Source organism: Streptopelia decaocto (assembly GCF_964273445.1).
Source record: "Streptopelia decaocto genome assembly, chromosome: Z".
Classification (NCBI taxonomy): domain Eukaryota; kingdom Metazoa; phylum Chordata; class Aves; order Columbiformes; family Columbidae; genus Streptopelia; species Streptopelia decaocto.
Genome location: NC_138657.1, coordinates 10,632,414 through 10,657,173, shown reverse-complemented (window position 1 = coordinate 10,657,173; position 24,760 = coordinate 10,632,414). Strand labels below are relative to the sequence as shown.

Sequence of the window (24,760 nt, the reverse complement as noted above, 5' to 3'; positions counted from 1 at the left end):
AGTTCAAGAAAAATATGATTAAAAAAATCACTTTTCCTACTGCTTTGCTTGCAAAAACACTACCATTTGTCTCAGCTCACGGAAAGATTGTCTGGGGACAAGAACTGGCAGGAAGACATCTGAAAACAAATCACAGGACTGTCTGTGCTGCTGCTCATGAAGTTCCAGAAGTAGGGTAGAAAGCAAGAACAAGAACAGCCAAGGCAATCAGCTTAACTATCAAAATCCACATAACGTGCCCTAAGTTCCAAACTGAGATTGATATAGGATATTCACCTTCCACCTCTGTAATCTGACAGCCTTGAAATACTTCAAAACAAATTCCTTTAAAATACACAACTACAGGCACTTCAGCTGTAGAGAAGGCTACTTGCTTGATCATTGTTATAGAAAATAGATATTTTTTTTTCCCATTTTAACTGATCAGTGTTGGAGCTCCTCAACACTGTCATTGAACTGGATAGACTGCAGTGGCTGTACTGTCTCAGCCAGTTTCCAGGGCTGGCATGGTGGTGAGGCTGCTTATGGTGACTGTAAAGAATAAAAAAAACAAAAAACAACACACACACAAAAAAAAAAACCAAGCACAACAAGAAGCAGCACCAAAAAAAAGGGAAACAAACCACAAAACATGTCTTTACAGAGCAAATACATAATATTGAACACGAACTGTGATTTTCTTTTTTTTATGTATACCTGTATCTGAAGAAGAATTGTTCATGGTAAAGGCCCTGTTACCAACACCAGAAGAAAGAAGTTCATCAGTTCCCCACTAAAAAATAAAAGACAAGATTACTAGTAAAAGCTGTTACAGAGAAAAAGCCTGATATAAAAGCACAACATATCCTGTAATTTATTCTTCTCAAGAACAACCCCTTTCTATACACGCTTATCCACTTTTGCTGTGAACTCATTTTTCAGGAAAAAAACTGACAACTACACAACTTTTCCTTGTGTCTCAAGATGTCGGCAAGTTCAGCTGTGTTACACTTCTTGGTTCTCTTATTATTTATCATACTATAGTTTACATTTTCGAATAATAACATGCTTATGAAAAGAAGTGAGCTGTATGCAGGCTCTAGGTCTGCAATGCAACATTGCTTCCAGATATGAGTAAACACAGCCACACAGACAAGGTCAGCATCTGTGACTGGACACAGTGGACCTCAAGCCAAACTAACTCAAGACATATTTAAACATATCTATGGCATATTTTTTATACCTAATCCTTGTCCTAAGAATTTGATGGTGGGTCATATGCATTTAGAAAAAAATACTGAAATTCTAAGTGTATGCTTTAAGAGCAGTGACAATTTGAGGATCTAACTACAAATAGAGAAGAGTTTGAGCACTACAAGTTCTTCATTCAAAAAATCAGCACCTAGCTGCCAGTTAAGTCTGTTTACTCTTTAAGCCTGATCTAGTATGCCAGCCAAGTACCACCTTCAGAATGCCAACAAGACACAAGGTAGCACAGCACCTCAAAGGCAGATAAAGTTCCTGAAACTTTCACTACACTCATCCGTAAAAGCATTTCCATGAAAAGGTTGAGACTAAGGGAGTGGTTCTACAAGAATAAGCTGATTCAAACAGCCCCTCACCACTTCACTGGAAGGAGAGGTTCCTGTTGCCCTTGGCCCCAGGATTCCCACTTGCTCAAGGTCATGAGCTGCTTATCTTGCACCAGCTCTGGTGCCTAAAAGATTTTCCAGGAGATGACTCAATCCTCCAACCCACCAGCATTCCATAGTGAGTTAGGCTAGGTAGTTGTCAGCTGAAAGAAGGGTTGAAAAGTGCCAGGATCCCATGCAAAGAAAGGGGTAGGGGTACTTGAAGAGGAGATGGGACTAAGCACCTTTTGGCAGCAGCAGGCCACCAGGCTGCCTTTCATAGTCCTCTGTGAGCAGTACTTCCACAGACAAGTTTATGAGCTGTCTGTGCTTAGGGGAGCAGTTTAGTTCTTTCCATCTTTGCAATTAAGCATGTGTTCCTGCTGCTTCCTCAGTGCTGGGAAGGTCATTCACAACAGAAGACTGTGACCAGGTCAGAATGCTGAAAAACCTTTTCAGCCAGATTTAGCTGCTCATGAAGAAGCCCAAGTGTTAGTGTAGGATGGAGGGAAACATGGCTGTGTTCCTTCCTCTCTGGTAGCAGTACAGACTTATTGTTAACCACGAAACTGCATCTTAACAGCATATTAAAACGCAACATCTAATTGTGGCAAACACTCCGAGAAATTATTTTTACATTAAAAGAAACAAAAAAGTACTTATAGTTCATGCAGAAGTTAGGAAAATGTGCAATGGCAAGAATTTTTACAAATTAATATGTTACCAAGGTATTAGCCTACAAATGAGAAAAATTTGTAAATTATGCATGTTAGACATGCATATTTCATGAAATTTATAGATTACAGTAAAATTTTTGTTTTCACCTTAAATTTAACCACCTGCCTCAATACTTTGCAGCATTAGAGACTTTGTAGGTCTGGCAAATGAAAATGCAAAATTTTTGAGGATACCACAGAAAATATTAACTGAGAGGATTTCATGATGAGCAGATACATCTTAAAAACAAATTGCAAAGACCAGAACTTATTATCACAGATAATACAGAAAGTTTATAAATCAATCATAACCTGAAAGATAATGCAGCTTTCACAGAACAAGTTCAGCATATTCCAAAAGAAAATGTACGTAACCATCCAAGGTATGTAACCATCCTTCCTAAGCCACCCCATTACTACAGTTTCATGCAGCAATAATATTGCTTGTGGAATTGCACTGTAAACCACCAAAGCAATTCCAGGTTAAAAAGACATACACAGTAACAATTCAGATGGCTGCAGAAATCTGTAAAACAAGTGTCTGTAGAAATGCCCTGTATCCATACAACTGAAGCTGCAGCTCACTGTAGCACAAAATGTACTGCTGCAGGATGGGGGACTAAACCAGCTTCAACAGGGGAAAAATGATACCACAAAACTACAACCTCCAGTCATGACTCATACCTGTCCCTACACTGACACATCATTCTATCACCATCTCCTCAGACAGCTTCCTAGATTTTGCCTTTCTCCTGACAACCATTAACCTGATAATATAGCAGCCAAAACACAATAAAAGCTTTTTTAAACCCCAAGCTCATCACCTAGTCAAACATTTCACTTGGTTTAACAAAAGACTAGCAAGGCTTTAAGCCTCCTACAATACAATGAGCCGTCATAATTACAAATGTATAACTGTTTTCATACCTTCAATTTGATACAAGAAAGATTTTTAAATGAACCTAGTTTTAGCTGTGTTTACATTAAAAAAAAAACCAATAAAATATTAAATCAAGACAGCATAGAATAATTGGCCTGCCAGAGTCATGCTAAGTCTAAAGCCCTTATTACAAAACTTAATTTCTTACAACCACGAGATTTTGATTATACTTTTGTTATTATTTGAGTGTTCCACTGAAACACTATTCCACTTTATAACTTTTGATGCCATGTCATGGTTTAATCCAAGCTGGCAATATAACCACAATAGCCACTCATTCACTTCCCAACTGATCCCCAAATAAAGGAGAGAATCAAAAGGGGAGAAACTTGTGGATTGAGATAAACACAGTTTAATAAAATAACAAAATACTAATACACTACTAGTAATAATATGTATATGTAATAAGTACAGAAGATAAAATAAAGGATACTCAATGCAATTCCTCATGAACCCTGTCCACACCAAGCAGCCAGTCCCAGAAAACAGCAACTGGTCCTCAACAGCTGATCCCGGAGAGAAAAAAAAAAGGGCAAAAAGACCCAGATGTCTCTGCCAATGGCAGGATGGCAAAAGGCCAGACTAAAGAAACTCCTGAACAGGACTCCACACAACAGGTTTCCATCCCATCTCCAAAAGAGAGCTATGGTTTAAAAAAATGCTGAGGTCTCTATACTTGGGGTGGAATGAGTGCTAGGTTTTATTGCTGATTTCATGACTTATATTAAGTTTTATGGAACTTTAGCTAATTATGACAGGAAAAGTCTCCAAAAGAGAGCTAGACAGAAAATCCCAGCTCTCCTTAAATACAAAGCATGATGCCAATGGGATGGAATATTATTATTGTTCAGTCTGGATGTCAGTCAAGCTCTGCCCCATCCATGCCCCCCCTCCAGATGCCTCATACCTGTGGGCTGAGCTCAGAACGCACTTGGCTCTCAGACCAGAGCAATTAAAAACATTAACTCTGTCCCAGGTTGTTATATCAAATTAGGTCCCAGTAATGACTGTGCTAGCTATGAAAGAAAGGTTTCTAACTGCATGAAGTAAATTAACTCATTTTCAATCAAACCAGCACATAGCAATACTAAGTTATGTACCTACTCATACAAGTACAGCATATTTGTCATGACACACTCCCTGGAAGGATGTGGTATAAGAGAACTGCTAGGAATCCCACTTTTTTTGCAGGTCGATGGCCTAGCTGCTTCTGAAGTACAAGAACACCATAAAGATGCTTTTCAGCATCTCATCATTTATCCTGTAGTATAACTGATGAACCTTCTCAGTAACTAAAGCAAAACCAAACACAATGCAAAAATATTCTCAAAGAATACAAAGATAAATCAACACCATTACAGCTCTCATGTAAACTGATGTACAATATGCGTATGTTGGGGATATTCTGGATTAGTAAAGGAGATGATATAATATTCACTTCAGTGTCTTCCCACCTCTATTCATATAGAATCCACAAAAAAATTACAGAATTTAAGTTCGTGAAGCCCATTTGTTCAAGCTCCTTCTTTCCCAGATAGATCTGAAAGACATAGTTTTGGAACGCTTTGTAACATGAAGCATTTAATGTTGTGACATATCTGCTACAGGGTGCCCTGGTAAAAAGGATGGCAAAGCCCAGAGCACTGAACAAGTCCACACAAGTTAGTGCAGCCTGGGTAGTGTGTTACAAAATTCTTTCTGAATCTTTCCACAGAGGCTAGAAAGTCTTACCAGGCCTCCCAGTTTCTCTCTGTATACAAGCTTTTGGTTGGCTGCTTCTTAACTGTTTACTGTTTAAGTCCAGCTCAGAAACAGTCAGAGCAGCCAAATCCTGTCTACAAGGCCACCTTGGCATCCTTCCTTGCCTGCAGTTTATAGGCACTTGACAAACACTTGTTTCAGCAGGGATGTGAGCTTACACTGCCCGTATGCCACCACTGGGCTTCAGTCTTCACTGCACAACTGTCCAAGATGAAACAGTCACTTAACCAAAGGTGTCTGATCATGCCGAGTCCCTGTGAGGCCTCACAAGTGGAGGTGAGGAGGCCAACAGGACAAGCAAGCGCGACTGCCCAACCTTTCGGTGATAAACACTTCTTCCTGCACAAAGCAACACTCACAAACCAGCACCACAGTTCTCTTCGAGTGTCAGGACTGCACCAATGGTGAATACTCCTTCTTTCAGACCTGTGGGAAATGCAGGCAAGTGGAATTGTTCAATGTGAGGATGGCTACCAGCCCAGAGTAGAAACACCCTCCTCTGTTCCATTACTCATCCTATCACTCCAAACAGATTAACGACCTCCTAGCTTGCTAAAGACTGCTTTTTCTTAAACCATAAGTCTTTCCACCTCTCCTATTTCACAATAACATTTTTGTATTTTGGGGAGATTAAGTGGTGAGAGATATGGTAAGAGCAGTAGAGCACCTTACAGCCAGTTCAAGTTCATTCTTTGCCTTTATTATTGAGTAGGAATTAGAAACTAATTGCTTGGAAAGCATAATTTGATTTTGGATGTTGCTTTCAAAACAGTTCAAATTTATAGTGTTGAGTAACCAGTGGAGTATGGCCTCTACAAAGTGTAGCACTCAATGATAAGTTAATGAAATTAATTACTCTTCTGTTATCTACCATGGCCAATTTCATTGGCTAAATAAGGCATATTACACAACTTCGGACTACAGAAAGAGATGCCTTTCCTGGAATTACGTCAGCTGCTCTATGATTTCCAAATTTTTCACAGTAATATACATTAATGACTCTGCAATTCAAGTATGAAAGGACACTCATATCAAAGAGTACATCTGAAAGCCAAGAACTCTACATCTTCTAAATTCTTTGTAAGTCACATATAGTTGGAAACAGGAGGGTAAGTTGGGTACTAAAAAATACACCTTTAGAACATGCCCATTTGTCAAAACTATGGCATGTAGTTATTCAGTATTAGTTCTGGAATCAATAACTCCTTTAAACAACCTTTTAATTTTTAAAAAGGCTATAAGTAAACAAAAGTACTCCCCTACCCCCAGCTTTCAACTGCAATATTTTCCTTCTCCTTTCCTACTCAAAAATTCTTCAAAACAGCTCAATTAATGGGATAGTCATAGAGAAACTTATATTCCATCTGAAATATGTATCGTTTGTTTTCCTCCAATACAGCTAGTCACCTTTATAGACTTATTTCCAAGTCAACAACCAGGAAGAATATGATCACAGCTCTTTACCCTGAGATAGCTACAACAACAAAAGGAATGGGGTTGCAATCTGAGGGGAAAATAATTATTTGAAAAAGCACCTTTCTCCTTGTACATAAATTAAAATTTCGTACATTTTCTACAAGATTCTACACAGCAACAAATGACTGACTGTTCCAAAAAGGGCAGACTTTGAAACACGACAATTCCAAGCTATACCAGCAAAAAATTGTTGTTAAATGTACATGAACTGTTTTAATGCATACCTTATTAACTTCTACATAATCAAATCACAAGAAAAAAGCTAAGAGTCATGAGAGGAGTGAAAATTTCCATTATCTTCTACAATAAGCTCTCTAAACACCTGTAATATTCCTTTATTCTTTCTTCCACAAACCATGTTTGCAACAGAGATGCAACTCCTACTTTTAAAATGAGGATTTGATGTGAAGTACAAGGCTACCGATGCTAAAATAATGACTGCAAAGAAAGTGTAGATAAACTAGGGGAAATTTCCAAGTCATACATTTGTATTTAAAACAAATAAACTGATCCTACAAAGAAAAAACTGCCATTTCAGTAAGCTGAAATAAAAGGAAATTACAGGCAGTGATCACAAACAAGCAAGCCTCCTCTCCTCCACTGAAGACCCCTCCCAAACACATCGTATCAACAAGCTAATCGTCTGTCATCCTGGAAGCATGTTGTTTTAGCAGAGATGGCTGCTCCTCAGTAGGCTTGAATGATCAGTGTCTCTGTTAGCATTACAGCCCACTCTACTACTTCTGTTATCAGTTCGTGAATCTCCCTGATTAATCAAGTTTTAGGCTGGTTGATTTCATTAATTAAAAAATATAGGGTTCTTTTTAGAACAACAAACTATTAGTGAATCTGCAGCAGTATATCGCATCGTGTAAACTACATCACCTTTCCTAATTGTGATAGAACAATTTCTTAAATACGAAATTTCTATGACAGAAAAATAACTTGAATATACAGCTCCTAATAGCAGATGCTCTACTGAAGTAGGAAATACCATACAGACTCCAAGATAGCCCAAAATTATTGAGCAGGAATTAGAAACCAATTGCTTGGAAAGCATAATTTGATTTTGGATGTTGCTTTCAAAACAGTTCAAATTTATAGTGTTGAGTAACCAGTGGAGTAGAAGGCCTCTTAATAATTTCTTGCCAGATTCAGGCAAGTGTATACTTTCCCCGGAATCAGGGACAGCTCTGCATTGTTTTTGGTGAGCCATGTGTATGCACACCGTGGATCTCCATTGTTATTATTTGCTGCACCTTTAATAATTACCTTGACTGATACTCGAACCTGTATTTATGTCACTATTGGAGAGCTAAAACCCTGTCTTCCACCAGTTAATCTGCTGCACTTTCTTTACCGAATAAAAGTTTGGTTTGGACCCTGTTGTCCATCTAAACTAACTTTGGGGTGCCTCTGTGACAAACGGCCAGAAAAAAATTAATAATACAATCGACTACATACATACACACTTGTCCTGCTGTCTTCCTTTAAACAGCTATTTATCTTTTTATCACTACAGACTGTTTTTTAAGACTGATGGAGCTGTTTAAAATGAAGAAATCCAAATTCTAAAAATGTATTTTTAAAAACTATGTAAATGCTAACTGCATTGGTTCAAATCACATCCAGGAGCTACGTGGATTGCAGAGTGCATTTCTAGTTTATACCTGTTCATTTTTCAGGTCAGCAGCAGGAATATGGAAAAGGAGTTAAGCTTTACCAAGCTGCAGCATTCATCCTCCACTGGCAAGATGGCAGAGAACGGAGGGGAGGGAGGCAGTGAAAAGTCCATGAGACCGGAGTTGAGCAGCACCTTACCACTCACCATGCCAATTAGCACAGACACATAACATGTCTACTGCATGGTATAGACCCAGACTTTCTGCTTTTACTGTCATCTCTGTGTTATTTTTTGTTGAAAAAGAATTCTAAATGAATCACTCTATTCTACTGTACATCCAAGGTCACATCTTATTAATACAAGAATCAAGAATTGTAACTTGCATGCTTTAATCAATACTCCCATCCATTCACAAAGTCAGAGAAACCACAACTGTACTGACAAACTGCTAACAGTTTGAAACTAGGGAAACATCTTAAAAGTGCAGGGAGGCAAAGAAGAATCCAGCTGTTCTTACACGCTTTCAGGTCATCCATAATAGCAAGCATCCACAACAGCAACCTCTGCATCCATAGCGACCTGGCAAAGCAGGTCATGATCTCCTCATTTTAAATATTTGCCTTGCCACAGTGTAACAAATGCCCTAAAAATTCTGGCACAAAACCAGCTCCTTGTCTTTGGGATTAAACACATGGGAGTCATAAAACATCATCAGACTTGGACTAAAAAAAAATCAACTGAAAAGCAAGCTCAGAACAAGCACTATATATATATATATATATATACGGAGTGGTGAAGAAAAAATATGTAGCTCTGACAATTAAAGCCCTGAAGTCATATTTTAAGTACTTCCAACATTTTGCATGCAGTTTTACTATCACCACCTAATACTCATGTTTATAGCTCACTATAGTAGCAGAAACCAGAAACCCAGGTACTTGTTATGTAAAGAATTCAGGTTATACTTAACCGAACATTTTTTTCTATTATTAATGGTACTCACCAACTACAATAACAGAAAAAGTAAAAATGAAAATTCTGAAAGAACTTTAGACCAATGCCCGAAATATGACGTGAGCATTCCTTCTCCACTTTCTCCCCATTCAAAGAATTTTATTCTTCCCTTCTCCCTAATATGAACAGCCAATTAAATATATGCCAAATATTACTGGACAACCTGGTTTATCACTTAAAGGTTAAAATTCAGAAAGAAATACAGCTAAAATAAACAGAACAACAGCAAAAGACTTGTGACTATCAATACGGTATCAGCAAAACAAGAACAAAATAATAAGTGTATATGAAAGGCTATAACACTACCTTTAAATAGACTGCTAAAATATCTGGAACACTGTATGAAAAAAATGAAGGGAGAAAATGGAAGATGTTAGCAAATTATTGCAAAGGTAATGGTAAATATTTTAAAGGAAGTAAGAAAAACATAATAAAAGTAAAAATGTGATCATCTGTGGATTTTTTTCTCTCTTGCAAAGGAAACAGTTTTACAATGCACAGCATGGAGAAAAAAGAAAACGATAACCAAGATCACAATAGCAATCAACAAAATTTCTGCAAAATTTCTATATGAAACACACCCTTTTTACCCTTCATTTTTAACTCTAATTCCTTCTGAAAACAGAAAAATGCACAAACAGCATTGCAGGATACAGTGTTTATCAGCAACTCTATCTTGCAGCATGAAAGGTATATACTTTTGTTACTTTGATTTCTGTTGTTCCACAGGATGAAACATACACAGTTTAAGAACACAGTATTTGAGGAAAAAAGGTCTTGCTTCCCATGCACCCAAAGCCTACCATGGATTCATAGGAAGCTACCAAAATGATTTTTCTCTTAGCTGATCATTCAGTTTAAAAGCATGAAATTACTTTTTCTGACTTAAAAATTTGCACAGCCTTACAAATTGTCTTAAAAAAACGAACACACAAAATAACCCCCAAACAAAACACCAAACTACCCATTCTCAACCTTGATACACTAAAGACACATTTTTGATTGTTTGCCTTTTGAGTATGTAATTTTCAGCTTCACATTTAAAGCTTTTCTCCACAACAACAAGAGCCAGAATTTTTTTTTCTTTTTAAAAAGAAAATTCATGTTCTCAGACATAACTCTAACACTAAAAGCTCTAAGAATTGCAGACTTTAAGTGGCTGGAAAATAATAAAAGTCTGTGTGATGATGGGCATCACATAAATTAAGTATTACTTGAATATGCTCTTGTCCTAACAGATGAAAGATCTGCATCAAGATCAACAATAGAGTATAATACATCTATTCACAAGCTAAATTTTAAATTACTAAATATTTTGGGGGAGAGTAGTATTGTATGCAGGAAAAACAGAGTCACACCCTGCTTACATTTTCCCCTGTACCCAGAGAGCCTACATCTTTTGTTTAAATGAATGTTCCATCTTTTCAGTATGTAGGTCCAAGCTCCTCTTCCCTCTTTTTCCCTCTCCTAAATATCACCTGTCACACAAAATTAACTCCTCCATTCAGTTTCACGTCACAATACATCCTCTAACAGTCTTCATTTTTTCTGACTCTCAATGGAATACATAAGTTAGTTGATGAAATAATCATTTTCCCTGATCAAAGTATACTGTGAAGTGTTTTAACAGTAACATTAAAATCATTTTACTGTTAAGCACGACTTCTTTAGTTTTAACACTACCCTTTGGTTACAAAAATACAACCAATTATAGGAGAAACGTGATTCTGAAAAACGTGATTCTGAGAGGAAAACCTATGAAGCAAATACAGCTTCTGAATTTTACTAATATTTAAATCTATGCACCCTGTTAATATCCTCTATGTTTTATAAAATACTGGTAACTAAATGAGTTACCACCTTTGGGTGGTTCACAGTTTTAAGTTAAATTGCTTCAGTTAAATATCAAGTTATTAACATTGATTAGTCTAGAATACAGTTTTAATCTAAGCTTTGGGTTGTATGTTTTGAGAACTTGATCCTGCTGAGACCTGTTTTGTTGTGGTTTTTTTCTTGTTATGTGTCCTTCTCCCTATCTTTTAAGGTATGTGCTGAAATAGCAACTAGTACCATGATAAAGAGTTCCACCAAGGGAACGTTGTTCACAACACACTAGGCTACACTTGTCAACAAGCATGCACTAAAAAAACATCTATTTTGTACACAAAACAGATGAACTCTATGGCTCCAAAGTAAAGTTAAAAAATAAAAATTTTCCAATTAATTCTAATCTTGTTCCTTGCCACTTCTACAAAGAAAGTATTTATGGTATTACTGTCCAGTTCTCAGCCCTACAAAGAGCAGCTATTACACAGCAAAAACAGGCAGCAGAGAGTAGGGGCAACAGGTGAACACAGCACAGAGTGAATGATCTCTGAATTTACATATAAGTCCTGTTAGTGTATATACATATAAATACACACACACACTTGAGACTTATATTACATGATGGTAAGACAAAAATTGCCATTAGCAGTGCTATTAGCAAACCAATTTCCCTATAGAAAGTATGTTATGGGATCCTGCAGATAGGACTTAGCAATTGAGAGTTATTTTCAAGTTACTTTTACATTGTAAAAGCACTTAATTATACTTCCATACATTTTTTTAAAATATTTTAGAAAACAGAGCCATGGTACATACACAAGTTCTATTTCAATACATTGAAAATCACATATTAGTGTGTAAAGCAGGGTTGTACAGAAAAAAAGGAAATTATATATAAACATAGTCTTCTTCAGCAACAGACTTATGTAACACTTCCAGACTCAAAACAATTAAGACAAGCTTCTGAAGCAACAGATAGCTGCTTTTAATCTGGGGAAAAAAAAAAAAAAATCTAGAACTGCACAGAATTATAGGCACTAATTTATTTTTTTTAATCAAGAAGTGATGCCTGTGTTAGCAGAACAGCAGATCTGCAGTGGCAGATCTTCATTAGAAGATCATGTCCTCCCCTGTGCTACTGTGCATGTAGCCACCACGCCACCTAAAGAAAAAGGGTTGCCAGTCCCTGATTTCTTCACGAGGTCTGATCTCAGTCCAGAAGACATGGCAAGATTTATATCTGCCTATATCCAAACTGTTTTTTGATCATCCTTTTTCCTATGATGAATGCAACCTACCTCCCAATAGATAGTAATGTTTTGTTTAAACGGTAAGATCTTAGTAGACAGTATTGACCCCACCATACACTTGTGCACTTGTATAAAATATGCACACTTGCACAGAGTGTAAGTATGAAAACCTCTTTTTTTTTTCCTAATTCCTTTGCTTCTGGTATTCAGTAGAAAGAATTATGTATCTTCTCCTTGACTGTAAATGCCACTTGTAATACACCATGTCTTTTAATGAATGAGAGTGGCGAGTTAAATACTTGTAGTACAGTGTGATTAAGTCAATTGCAAAGCTAATGGTTAGATTATTGAATCATTTAAGCATTCATTCCATTGGGTTTCACAGGAAATTTAGGGTGAGGTTTCCTGGTCAGTTTAGGCTGGTCCAAGGCTGCAGAAAGCAGAGGCAGTCATGTCATTCCCCACCCTTGTGTTTTCATGTCTCCCTGGGCAGTGACTAAAAACTGCAAGGCAGCGTGGTACCACAGTGATTTACTATGCCGTTCACACACAGTAATCGCTACACCACGAGGGAAGTGCAGAAATGTGCTGCCAAGAATGGTGCTGCACTGTCAGCAACAGTCTTGAGTTTGAGCAACTTTAGCTAATAGGGAAACAGCAAGAGCAGGAAAGAGTGGTATCAACAGGAACAGAAAAAAATACTTTTTCTGTTGTACCTACCTGCTCTGCAACAGACTCGAAAATGCTGCCTTTTGCTTCAGTGTAGAAGTCACATCCACAGACAAGACAGGCTCTATTTTCACACTCTGAAATGAGGAAAAAAGTGTCATAAATGTAGTCTTCCATGAAGATTATTCAGCATAAAATGAAATTAAAAGTACGAATTATATGTAATTGTCAAAAGCAGAAAAACTGAAAGCAAGAGTGCAATTCCATGCAACAGTTAATCAGTGCAAAAGAAAATAAGTACCATACCTTGAAATAGCAGCTGTAGGCCTTATTTTATTACATAATATTAAGTTAAATCCAGATATCCTCTAAAAGAAAGTCTACCTAAACACATTTCTGCTTATCATTTGATACCTGCAGAGGTGCTTCAGCTAGCACAGGGTTAGTTTAGAAGAAAACTTAATAAATACTCCCTGGTAGGACCCAGCATACTTAACCGTTTATCTCCCACCATAGGGTAGCTAAGCAGGTAAGTGTTCTTGACCATAGCACAAATCACATGAATAGTTATTTGATAAATGGTAAGGAAACTATGAGATTGAGTTATATTTTTCTATTTCAATGTTTCTGATTGTGACAGATGATTCCCATTTCTGATTATATTAGATATTAATAGCACACAAGTTTATTTGGTGAACAGCAAGCTCATAAGAATGGATAACTTCAATCACACTAGGCCCGTGTTAGCTATTTTTCAAAGGCATATAACTCAAAGTGGGTTAGAAACAGCTATTGATGAAGGAACTACAGGAAAAAGTAAGCTGTGTCACTCTGCTCTATGTAAAATATAAGTCCAAAAAGGGCTTCTGAGACAGAAACCTGAGGATAATAACGTACAAGTAGTTGATGTTTCTTTAAAAGCTTGAACATGATTTTCCAGAAGTCAGAAGCCTTGTTAAACTCAAAGAATTAACCTGATACTGGAGTGGCTGAATTTAACATGCAAATATATATTCAGCTGCTTTGTTTACTGTTGTTTCTGATTTTTTCCTCTTACTAACCCACATGGAAGTCACTAAGCTCAGTTAAAGAAAAATACACATCCACATACGTATCTGGGCCACCTTTGATAGTCAACAACAAGAAAAAAAAATAGAGTTCATACCATTACTAATTTATTTCAATGTAATCAGTTTAACTTGAATCACATTTTCCTCCAAATGCAATAATCTTGAATAAAGAGTCAATTTCTTTGCCACAAAACAGTGAAATTTTCACAGCTTTCTGGAGAATCTTCCTGATCCAAATAAATATGGTTTCCCTGTGTTTATATGTTCTTACCCTCACTAAATATATGTTCTGTGTTTGAATGAAGTTCTCCAGGAAGGTATTTCCTACCACTATTTACTTTTTGATTAATCAGCATTTATACAAGAGTGTTCCTGTCAATCTGCCCCCCCACCAAGGCTTCCACTGCAAGTGTTAAAGGATGTCAGAGAAGTTTCAGCTGCACTGCTCTGAGTCAGAGGAAGAAAGAGAAACCAAAATAAAAAAAACAAAACAAAAACAGACTTCCTAACTTCTGTTTCAGAATTCCTAGCTTTCAAGAACAGCTTAAGTTTTACAATACACGTTAAGCTAATAATACCTATGTCTTTGCATTAAGTTAGAAGCACTGCCTTTAGGCCTCAGGCTTTGATTTTGAAACACGGAGAGGTAAAGCACAGCTGCATTTAAAAAGTAGCGGGGAAGTTGTCAGTACACATAATGAACTCGGCTTTATTACTTAGTTTCAAGTTAAGAAAATTTATCAAGACATACGACAGAAGTTAGGTGTACATCACGCTACCCAGCAATGGGAGCACAACACTTAACATTATTTCTCGCAAGTTTGATCTTCTGAGGACGACATGCTGTATTAACTTCATCACTGTAACAACTTCCCACGTACTTAAGGCCTTCAGCGCAGCCTATACAAATGCATTTAGAACTTGCTGCATAAATGCCAATCGGTTCACTTCCACATGTGCTCCTCTATCAGGCCCCAGCGGCACGGGACGCGGCAGCACCGCCGCGCTCCTTCCGCCACAACGCCCGCCGGGCCGCGGGCGCAAGAGTCACCACACCAAACCGCTACCCCTGAAAACCCATCACGACTCTCGCTCGCCGTTAAGAAAGCAGCGCGCAAAAGGGCTTTTTCTAAAACGGGCAGCTCTGTAAGGAGATGAAACACCCGCCGAGAAGCACACCCGAGGGGGGTGCCCGCTCACCCCCAGGGCCGCGGCGGGGCCGGCCCGACCCCGCGGAGCAGCGCCCGGCGCCCCCGACCGCGGCCGCCAGCCAGACCCGCCTCAGCGCCGGGCGGCTGCCCCCGCGGCCGGAGAAGCGCCAGCCGGCAGCAGCGGCGTCCTAAAAACACGCCCCTAACCCTGCTGGGGAGAAGGGGGGAAAAAAACCAAAACGCGCACGGCTCAGATACCACAGAGTTCCTCGCAAAGGCGCCGTGTCCCTCAGCTCCAAGCCGGCGGCAGCTGCTGCTTTTCTCCTTCCACCAGTACCTGGTGGAGCAGCTGGAGGCGATGTCCCAGCCCCTCCCCGACACCCACCTTTCACCTGGCTCCGCCGGAGGCGGAGGCACCCCCGGCCGCCTCTCCCCGCCCCCAGCGCGGCAGCCCGCTGCTCCCAGGAGGAGGGCGCCGGGCCGACACCGCCCCAGAGGCCCCGCCCCAGGCGGTGCCAGGTGAATCCTCAGGGGAACGCCGGCATCAGCGCGGCCCCGGGGCACGGCGGCAGGCACTGACCCACCCGTGGCCCAGCCCGGGGGAGTGGCGGGCGGGAGCAGGGACACTGGCGCGGGGTGCGGGTGACAGGGAGAGCCCGCGGGCGGGAGCGGGGACAGGGGCGCGGGGTGCGGGTGACAGGCAGCAGGTGACAGGGAGTGCCCGCGGGCGGAGCCCCCGCCCCCGCCCCGCCCGCCCGGCTCCTCCCCTCCGCCGGCCGTGGCGCAGGCGCACTGCGGGGTGGCGGCCGCAGCCGGTGGGCGCGGCGGAGTTTACGAGTTCGCGTCCCTGCGGTTCCCTCAAGCCCCGCCGTCCCTCAGGTGCCTTCCTACCTTGTGGGTCCTGGCCCCGCAGGGGTCTGAGGGAGCGCGGGGAGAGCGGGCAGTTCGCTGGAGGCCCAGGGTCTGCGGGATTTGCAGTGGGCCAGCCCCCAGCTCAGTGCTGGTGGCTCCTGCCTGGTGGTATTGGGTACACGTTCTCCAGCTTCAGAGATGGCTGTTGCTTGTTCTAAAGGCGGCTAACTGTCCTTCCTGCCAGATCAGGTTATGTGGGTTATAAATTCACTGAGCCACTGTCAGGAGAGTGAGCAGAGGCACAGGAAAGCGAGCGTGAGGCCTGGGCGGGCAGGGTGGGGAACTCCTGAGTCACCAGGGCCCTGTCTCGTTGCGTACATGTGTCTGAGGTGGCTTCGTGCGGGGTCACATAGCTTGCTCCTGCACCCTCATTCCTACAGGTGGGAGCCCAAGGGGCGGGAGGTTCTGCGCAGACACCAGATGCAGCGTCTGTGCGTCACAAGAATGAAAGCAAATGTGTTCCTCTAGTTGATGTCCCGTGTCGCGCAGGCTTCAAGCACTTCCCTGAACTAATTCCTCTTCTGAGATACGGCGTTAAAAGAAGTGTGTAGCCTCAATCAAATGGGTGAAAGTCACAAGGCGATTCTTGGCGTTATCAAAGTCCTATGACGCTGATAGACTTCAGTGAGAAAGAGAGACCCGTCACAGTGTTTGAGACAAAGCTCTTTTTGTATTGTGTCTGTGTGGAGATTTCTCTTATCACTCTTAACAGGAGTCAACTAAGAACATGGGAGAAGAGGCAGATTCAGTGCAAGTGGGTTGAAAATGCTATGTGAGATGTCAGTGCTTCACATGATGTGGAAGTTACAAGTGTGATAATGGTGAGAATTGTGTATGTGTGGTTAGAGGGGGACAGTGGACAGAGAGAGGCCTCACTGGTCTCTCCACTTAAGCCCTGCCTGGAACAGGAAGGATTAATGTTTACAAGAGGTGTCTTCATTTTAAGTGTGGTAGTTGCTTATTTGACTGATGCACAAAATCATCTGATAGTAGAAGCTGAAAGGTAGTGAAGACAATATTAGAAGAGGGACAGACACATATGCTTTCAGAAACTGTTTGCAGGTTGGTGCCATTATAATGTGAATACTTTGGCACAAAGTGGGAAAAGGCTTGCATTTTTATTTATTCAGTGCCTAACACAATCACAGTATCTGACACCATCCTTTACAGGAAACAATGTGATTTGATCTATATTTGTGTCTTCTGGAGTTCACTTGATGCAAGACTTAGCCTGGCACCCAGACTTTTGGTTATTACAGTTCCCAATCCTCTCTCAGGTAATGAGAACATATATTTGACAAGTGAACTGGAAACACTTCTTGATAGATGGTACCTATCAGCTGTGTCCTGTCACCTGCCGGAGGGTATTTGGTTTGAATGTGAAAGGACATCTTTTGAGTCCTGCTGTAGGAAGAGCAAGTGGAATGACTGGAGAAGCAGTGGGTAGGTAGCAAGTTCTCCAAGTACTTGACTATTCCTGCCTGCATCACCTCATAATGTGAGTGCTTTGGACTTTGTGGAACATACACACCAAAATGGGGGACTGGGTTTGATTAAAGACTGTAGGTTGAGAGTCCTGTTACCTAAAAACAGAATGAAACTTTCTCAGCTGAATGTTATGAAATCTACAGTGGCAAGACACTGCTGTCTCTCATCCCTTTTCTCCTTTTTTTTTTTTTTTTTTCCCAGACACGGTAGGATACTAGTCCATCTTTGCTATCACAGCTGCCAGTGTGTCCAGCCATATGCTGTATTGGGGAATTAACCTGACCTTAAAAAAAAAACTTTAAAAAAAAACCTAGGTAATTTGTCAACAAGGTTGGTCCCCTAATGCAGATCAAAAAAGCGTGTCTGTATGCTATGTTTCTAGTTTGGGAGTGTTAGGGCAGGAGGCAAGCATCTTGTACAGGGCGACACTTCCTTTCCCCTGTGTGCCTCAAAATTTTTGTGGTTCGATAGCACAACCTCATATGTCCTTTAAACTCATCCTGAATTCTCTAACCTGGAAAAAGTTGCAATCTAGAGTGGAAACTCTGAGAAAGCTGTGGTTTCATATCATTTCCACCTTAGACCAGGTTTTGGTTTAAAGGTTATGATCACCTGCAAAAGAAATTAGGTTATGAATGTGTTGTTTAATTGGCCGATTTTCAAGAGTAACTTCTTGAAAACAGTAGATTTTATTAAGTATATCAAAGTGCTTGAAAGTTTGCTTTTCTGTTCCCCCAGGAAATAAAGGAGCGAGACAAATCACAATGATCAAAAAACCCCACCCAGTATACTGTCAGCTGAGGCACCTTGGTGAGTATTCATTTGAAAAAAATGAATTTTGGTCATAACAACAGACTCAAAATGGTGATATTGAATCAGTTATTATTGGAAAAGGAGGTGATAATACATCTATAAAAAGAATCAGTATTCTAATATATAAGCTAATACACATATTCTAATATTAGAATATACACACATATGAGAATATACTAATATATTCAGTATTTTCAATGTATTATAAGATATATTATATATGTTAGTAATTACATCTATATTTATGTAAATATAAACTTATTACTTTTTGAATCTTTTGAAAGATCTTTTCTTTAGAGGTCAGTTTGTGAAAAATCCCTTATAGCTGCACCCTTGGCACACATGTTTCTTCTTACAAGTTAAATATACAGTGTAATTTAAAAATACTATGAGGGTTCTCCTGTAATTGGTCTGTATAATATAATAATAGAAATACGTGTGTTTCACCATTCATCTAGACCATTGTGCCATTGAAGAATGCTTTTAAATTAATTTCCAACTGCAATTCTCAAATTCTGATAAACTGGTATGATATAAAAAGAAAATAAATCCTTTCTGATGGGGCCTGCCAGCTGGTTGTTAACAAGTGCAGTGAACAAAAGAAAGAAAAAAAAAAAAATCAAACATTCCCTTCCTGAGGAGGTAGGAGTGAGTGAGGGAGAGAGAGATAAAGATAATGTGAGGGAAAGCACTTCTAGGAATCAAACTTGTCATTGAGAGTTATATTCCTACTTTTCCTGTGATGTTTTTAGTGATTTTTTTTTAATCGCTCCACTTATTTTACTAATTGTTTTTTTTGTTTGCTTTCCCAATCTTGGTTGGTTGTGTCAGTTTCTTTTTTTCTTTTCCCAGTTTCTTTAAATTGTATTCTTCCTGATCTTTGTCAGATTCTTGTTTCTTGCAGCTTTTGGGAAGCTGGTGAAGTTGTGCTATGAACTAGGTGTGAATGAGTGTGTTGAATGGATGTGTTGTGTTTCAGCTGCTTCTTTTAGAAGGACACATAAATGATGGTCTTATTTACTTTAAAGACGTATAGGGTGTAATTTAATTAAGTAGAACTTCAAGCAAGAACAGCTGTCTGAATGCACAGATCCAATTATAGCATCAGGGCTTGGGTGCACAATAATTAGCCTACTCAGCATACAAATATGATTAGACAGACACAAATCAGTCACCGTGATCTGTTCTAAATAAACTATGTTTATCTGTTTTCAGCAACACAGCATTTTATTGAAAATGACTTGTCTTTGGGGCTATTCATGTCAGGTTTGAAGAAACTAACACCCACCATTTTTTTTCTCATGTATATCTTACAGATATTTCTATTGTCTGTATTACTAGTCCTTTCTTACACTATTAAAAAAAAGCCTGTTTTTCTGTTTTGTAATTTTGTTCTGTCAAACTACTTGCACAAATCCATTTTGGAATTTAGTTGGTCTGTTTATCACAGAGGAAAAAGTTTTATAGATTCTCAATGTTGAGACACTTTCTCTTTTCTGATTAGGTCAGTTTTTAATTCTTGACACAAAATCAGTCTGTAATCTTCAGATCATAGTGTTCTCATGTGCTGTAACCAGGAATGTGAAATTCTGTGTAACAAAAGAGACACAGAACCATTGGTTCCAGACCTCTATCTTTCTTCACTGGGTCTCATCTGGCATTACTACCTGCAGTTCTGTGGTTTAGTTTACACATCCGTAAGACAGAAATTGTACTTATTATGCACCTCAGGGAGATGAACTTGTCTGAGAAAGAATATGTTTGATCTTTTCAGTGAGTAATTTAGTACCACCTTTGCTGTTTTCTTGCCAGGTTAACATGTAAAAAAATATGACTTCCCATCTTTTTTGAAACATCTACTGTTAAATCCTTTTAAACAATACATATAATTACTGCAAATTGTCAGCTTTCATAATTTTTTCCTAAATTAAATTGTACAGTCATCATAGTAAATCAGTAGTTTAGACATCCTTGTTGCGTTTGCTTCTTATTTTTGCCTTCCAGGTATATCAAGTAATTGCTGCATGAGTGCCAATTCTTTGGAACAAACTCATTACCATATGCTTTTAAGATTTTTTTTTTTTTTTACATTAATAAGTGGTTGTCAGCTAAAATGTCTTCTGAACTGCGTTTTATTTAATGGGAAAGTATCCTGTTCTCCATTTTATTTAGCTCCTGTTTACTCAGGATACTTTGATACATTGTTGTTTTTCATGTAATTGTATTAAAACATCTCAGTTCTGTGTAAAATGTTATACGTACATAGTCAGGTGCTGTGTTTCTGGGAATACAGTACAATGCAACTTCCAGAAGGAACTTCTTTGAGTAGGACATTTAGCTTTGCTCTTACTTGACAACACAAGGCCTTCGCTATCAACTGTAGCTCAAGAAATACCATTTCTAATGAAACTCAACAATTCACTTCAACTTGCCAGCTCCTGAGCTGTTCCGACCCAACTACTGGTAAGGTCATTCCACAAACTGGATTAAAAGAAGCATCCTCCTCTTCCACCTTCTCGCTGGGTTTGGGTGGGTTGGCCAAAGTGGGGATAGTGATTTCCAGCAGTGAGGCAGAGCAGATGTCTGGAGAGAGGAGCCGTGGACTTCCACGGGCCAACCCTTATCTGGCACACATGCAGTGGGATGCGGGCAGCTCCAGGTGGGCTTATGGTCTCTTCTCTAGACTGCCCACTGCACCATGGCTCAGCAGGACAAGTTGCATCTTTGACTCTACTGGTATTGTATGGAGAGAAACTGAACAAGATGCTTCCTCTGAATGAAACAACTCCTTTGGGTGAACCACTCAGGGTGACAATTTAGATGTCGTGATTTACCAGTCTGTGTCATCCACAAGGAGCCTGATGCATTGTGGAAACTTGGTGTAGAATCTTAGCAGAGTTTTACTGTCAGTGGAGAAAAATGATATATTGTTTTGCTAGATTACTAAAAGCTGTGTTTATAAAAAAAGCTAAATTTAATTAGACTTAAATCACTCTGTGGCCACAGTTCAAAAGCAGCTATTTTTTTTCTCCCTGAGAGACAAACTTGATGAATTTCTGTTCAGCTGGGGTGAGCATGTGTTAAAACACATGTGCTATTGCAATAGTCACACACTAGGTTACTGCTAAGGAATTTAGTTACAGCTGCTTCACTATGAAGTTTGAAATATCCTCACATGGGGAAAATGTACTTGTAGTTAGGACTTGACTACCATTCAAGGTTATGTTTTGTCTCTCAAATTCAATGCAAAATTATTCTAAGACCACAGTAAACCTAAACAGCATTTGTTGACAAATGGCAACAAGTTAACATCTGTCTTCATTGCTAAGAGAATGAACTAACTGAATAATGAGTGATGGAAACAAGGCAGCTAATGTCTTAACAACAGCCCTAAGTGGAGTGCATTGCACTAATTTAGTTTAGGGATGGGAAGATCTATCCATACATGGCAGAGATCCAAGTCACAGAATGTGGCAAAAGGGCAGGTGAGGAGAGTAAAAGGCTTTGGCAGAGTTTGGATGTAAAGAGTGTTAGGGAATGGTGTGTGATATTTAGGAATGGCAGAAATGGAAAGAAATTTTATTTGTGTCTGTTGTTACGAAAGTATAATTTGTTACCAGAACTTAAAGTAAACTTTGAAGCAAGATCTAGTAAACTTGGGCTGTAAAATTATACTCTAAAATCAGCATTTGTACATGTAAATAGAACTGCCAGGATGTGTAAAACTGTGAACATACAACTCCCCAGGGAGGTAAAAAAATTTATATTTTTAAAGTAAATATTGGGCATCTGACAGTTAGAGGAAACTCAGATTGTCACCCTACATCTGGCTCAGAGGTGGCCATTTGAATCACAGAGCAGGGGGTGAGGAGACAAAAGACAGGCACAGAGTAAGTGCAGGACTCACTGTTTCACCTCCCTAGGTAACCATTTTTCACTGCTGATAAGACAATACGAAACACTTCCTGTTGTGTTTGACTGTTCTAAGACACTCTTTATCCTGCAAGGAAAAAAATGGCTAGGAATATGGCAGGAAAGATCTAATTCTTAATCCTTTTCATTGCCTTTCTTCCAGGATCCAGTTCATATGAAGCTTGGGTGTGTGTGTAATATATTGGTAATATGGTAGCTGTTGGGGGGATGCATGTAAAATTGTGGCATGTTCTTAATGTAATTCATCATACATACTTGGAAGTGGTCGGTGGATATTTTCCATTTTTTCTCATTGCATTTTTATCATGCTGAAGTGAGTTACTCACTGCCACTGTTTACAAACCTACTGAAAGTCACTGGATGTGGCAGAAGGGAGAAACATGCAAGGGCTTATATGAAGGAGGGCTTCCAGAGGCAGAAGCTACTGCTCAGGTTGTGAGGACAAGTGTGACTCTCCTAGGAAGCCAAGCCTAATTTTCCCATGGGATGGTCAGGTAGCAGCTGCTCACCGCAGGAGGATGAGAGGAGAGCGGCCATAGGGCGGCCTGGATGGTGACCTCAGCAGCAGGACACAGCCCCATGGCACCAGAGGCTGGTGGTGATGAGCAGAGCAGGGTGGTGACGGCAGCAGGTCCTGTTGGTAGTTTGGTGAACATCAGGCAAAAAGGAGGTAACATGCTAGGTCCAGGCTGAATCTAGGAAACACAAATGCCAATTCAGATACAGAGCTAGGGGCAAGTGTACTCAAGATGTAGCTCAGGCAGCGACTGAAGGCCCAGGCATGACGTTAAATGGAGACCCCAGTCAGAGGACTTAGGTGAAGCCTCTAGGGGAGGCTTGTCAGGGCCACCAAGGCCTCTTTGTCACCTGGGTTCCTCACAAGGACTTACTGAGTGTGGGCTTTCCTGTTGGCTTGTGTAGGTCAGTGCCAGAAAGAAAATGGGATATCAAGATGAAGAGAAGCCAGCAGAAAGGTTAAGAAGTAATGAATCGCTGTTTGTAAGAAAGCTCATAGTCAGAGCTTCCTTTGAGCAGAATGTCTGATGGAAGAGCAGACATTGACTTTGGATGAAGAAATATTTCTACTTCTTTTTTCCTAGTGGGATATAGAGTCATGTGAGCATCTTTCATTCAAAATCTTCTGCTCAAGCCCTCTGGATAACACTGAAATACTCTGACCCATGTAGTCCATTTTTTCTCCAGATGGAAGTGGTTTGACTTTGTGATTTGCTTTGTATTTGAACAGTATTTACTGTTACGATGTAACTAACAAGAATATCTTGATGGTTTAATAATTCTGGTAATACTAATGAAACTCTGAACATTGGAGATCATGTGGCCTAGGGATTCTTAGTTGATTTGGTTGTTGACTGAAGAGAAACATGTTGGGGGTTTTTTGTTGCTGTTTTTTCTGTTTTGCCCATTTTAACAATCCACTTTTCAGGACAGAGAGTAATTTGTTGTACCTACATCTTGACATTCTGTGACCTGTGTTTCTCGTACAGCTTCTATTCAGTTCAATAAAATTACAAACGAATTGCTTGAAGATTTATCATTCAATGTTCAGAGAGCTGCCCTCTCTGAGTACTCTTTTTCTCAAAGTCATGGCATCTAAGTTTTCTCAGTTTTCTTCAACTGGGGCCACTGTTGTGCCTAGTAATGCAGAAATGGTCATATCTTTTCCATAGACAAGCCTTTGTACTTCAATGTGGCAACAGCACTGTATGGGTATTATAGATTTATTACCTCCTTCAGGTCCCTTCCTGTTACTACTTGACATAACACATATATAATAGATTTGTTAGCACCCCCAGGATCCCTTCTGTTACAGCTTGACAGAACAGTATGCTCTATTGGTAAATTTCATTTATTTGTTTATTCATTGATTTATTTATTGCATATTTGAAAGTGCCAGGGAAACGGCAGAACTTCCAAGCTGGCCAGTTAGCTGATAACAGTCCTAGTGGAATGTCATCATCACACAACAACTTTTTTCTCCACAGAAAATTTCCTTGACATTCTTCCAGTGTTATAGTTGAGTTTATGATAGCAAGTTTCATTAATGGACCCAATTTCCCATCAGTACATCTCTCTAGTAAGTTGAAACACATCTTTATTTTACAGTTCTAGCATACTAAATAATGTTCCTTTTTTCCTTCCAAATATTTAAAGAATCTGGTTTTGGTAGGTAACCACCACTTTCACTTTTCTTAATACAAGATTCTTTTATCTGTGTTGTCACCGTACAGGCTTTGATTAATCTTGCATAGCATTTTGTTTATGACTTCTTTCTTTTACACATCTTTCATTCATTAGTTGTCCTTTAGGATGCTCCAGTGTGATTTTAGAGTTCACTCCCACATTATACTTTACAAATTACTATTCCCAGCTCCACAGGATTTGGTTTCAGAATAGTTGCAGAAACACTATCTTATATGAACTTTGTGAGTAACTAAATGTACCAATGTACACATTACTGGGTGAGGAGTCTTAGCCAGGGAAACAT

General features: G+C 39.6%; 1 protein-coding gene and 1 long non-coding RNA gene across 2 annotated transcripts in view; one reads left to right on the top strand and one right to left on the bottom strand.

Moving 5' to 3' along the window:
• Positions 1–15,538, bottom strand: part of PTBP3 (polypyrimidine tract binding protein 3) — a 39,625-nt gene extending 24,087 nt beyond the window's left edge. The window contains exons 1-2 of the mRNA XM_082074706.1: positions 15,494–15,538; positions 12,939–13,024 (exon numbers count right to left, since the gene is read on the bottom strand). The gene's annotated coding sequence lies outside the window, so the exon portion shown is untranslated. The remainder of the gene's footprint in view (positions 1–12,938; positions 13,025–15,493) is intronic.
• A 1,932-nt stretch (positions 15,539–17,470) lies between these two features.
• On the top strand, positions 17,471–24,288 carry LOC309451435. The gene is made up of 3 exons (XR_014186253.1): positions 17,471–17,518; positions 18,247–18,318; positions 24,258–24,288. It is a non-coding gene; the product is annotated as an uncharacterized lncRNA (long non-coding RNA).
• Positions 24,289–24,760: the final 472 nt, after the last annotated feature.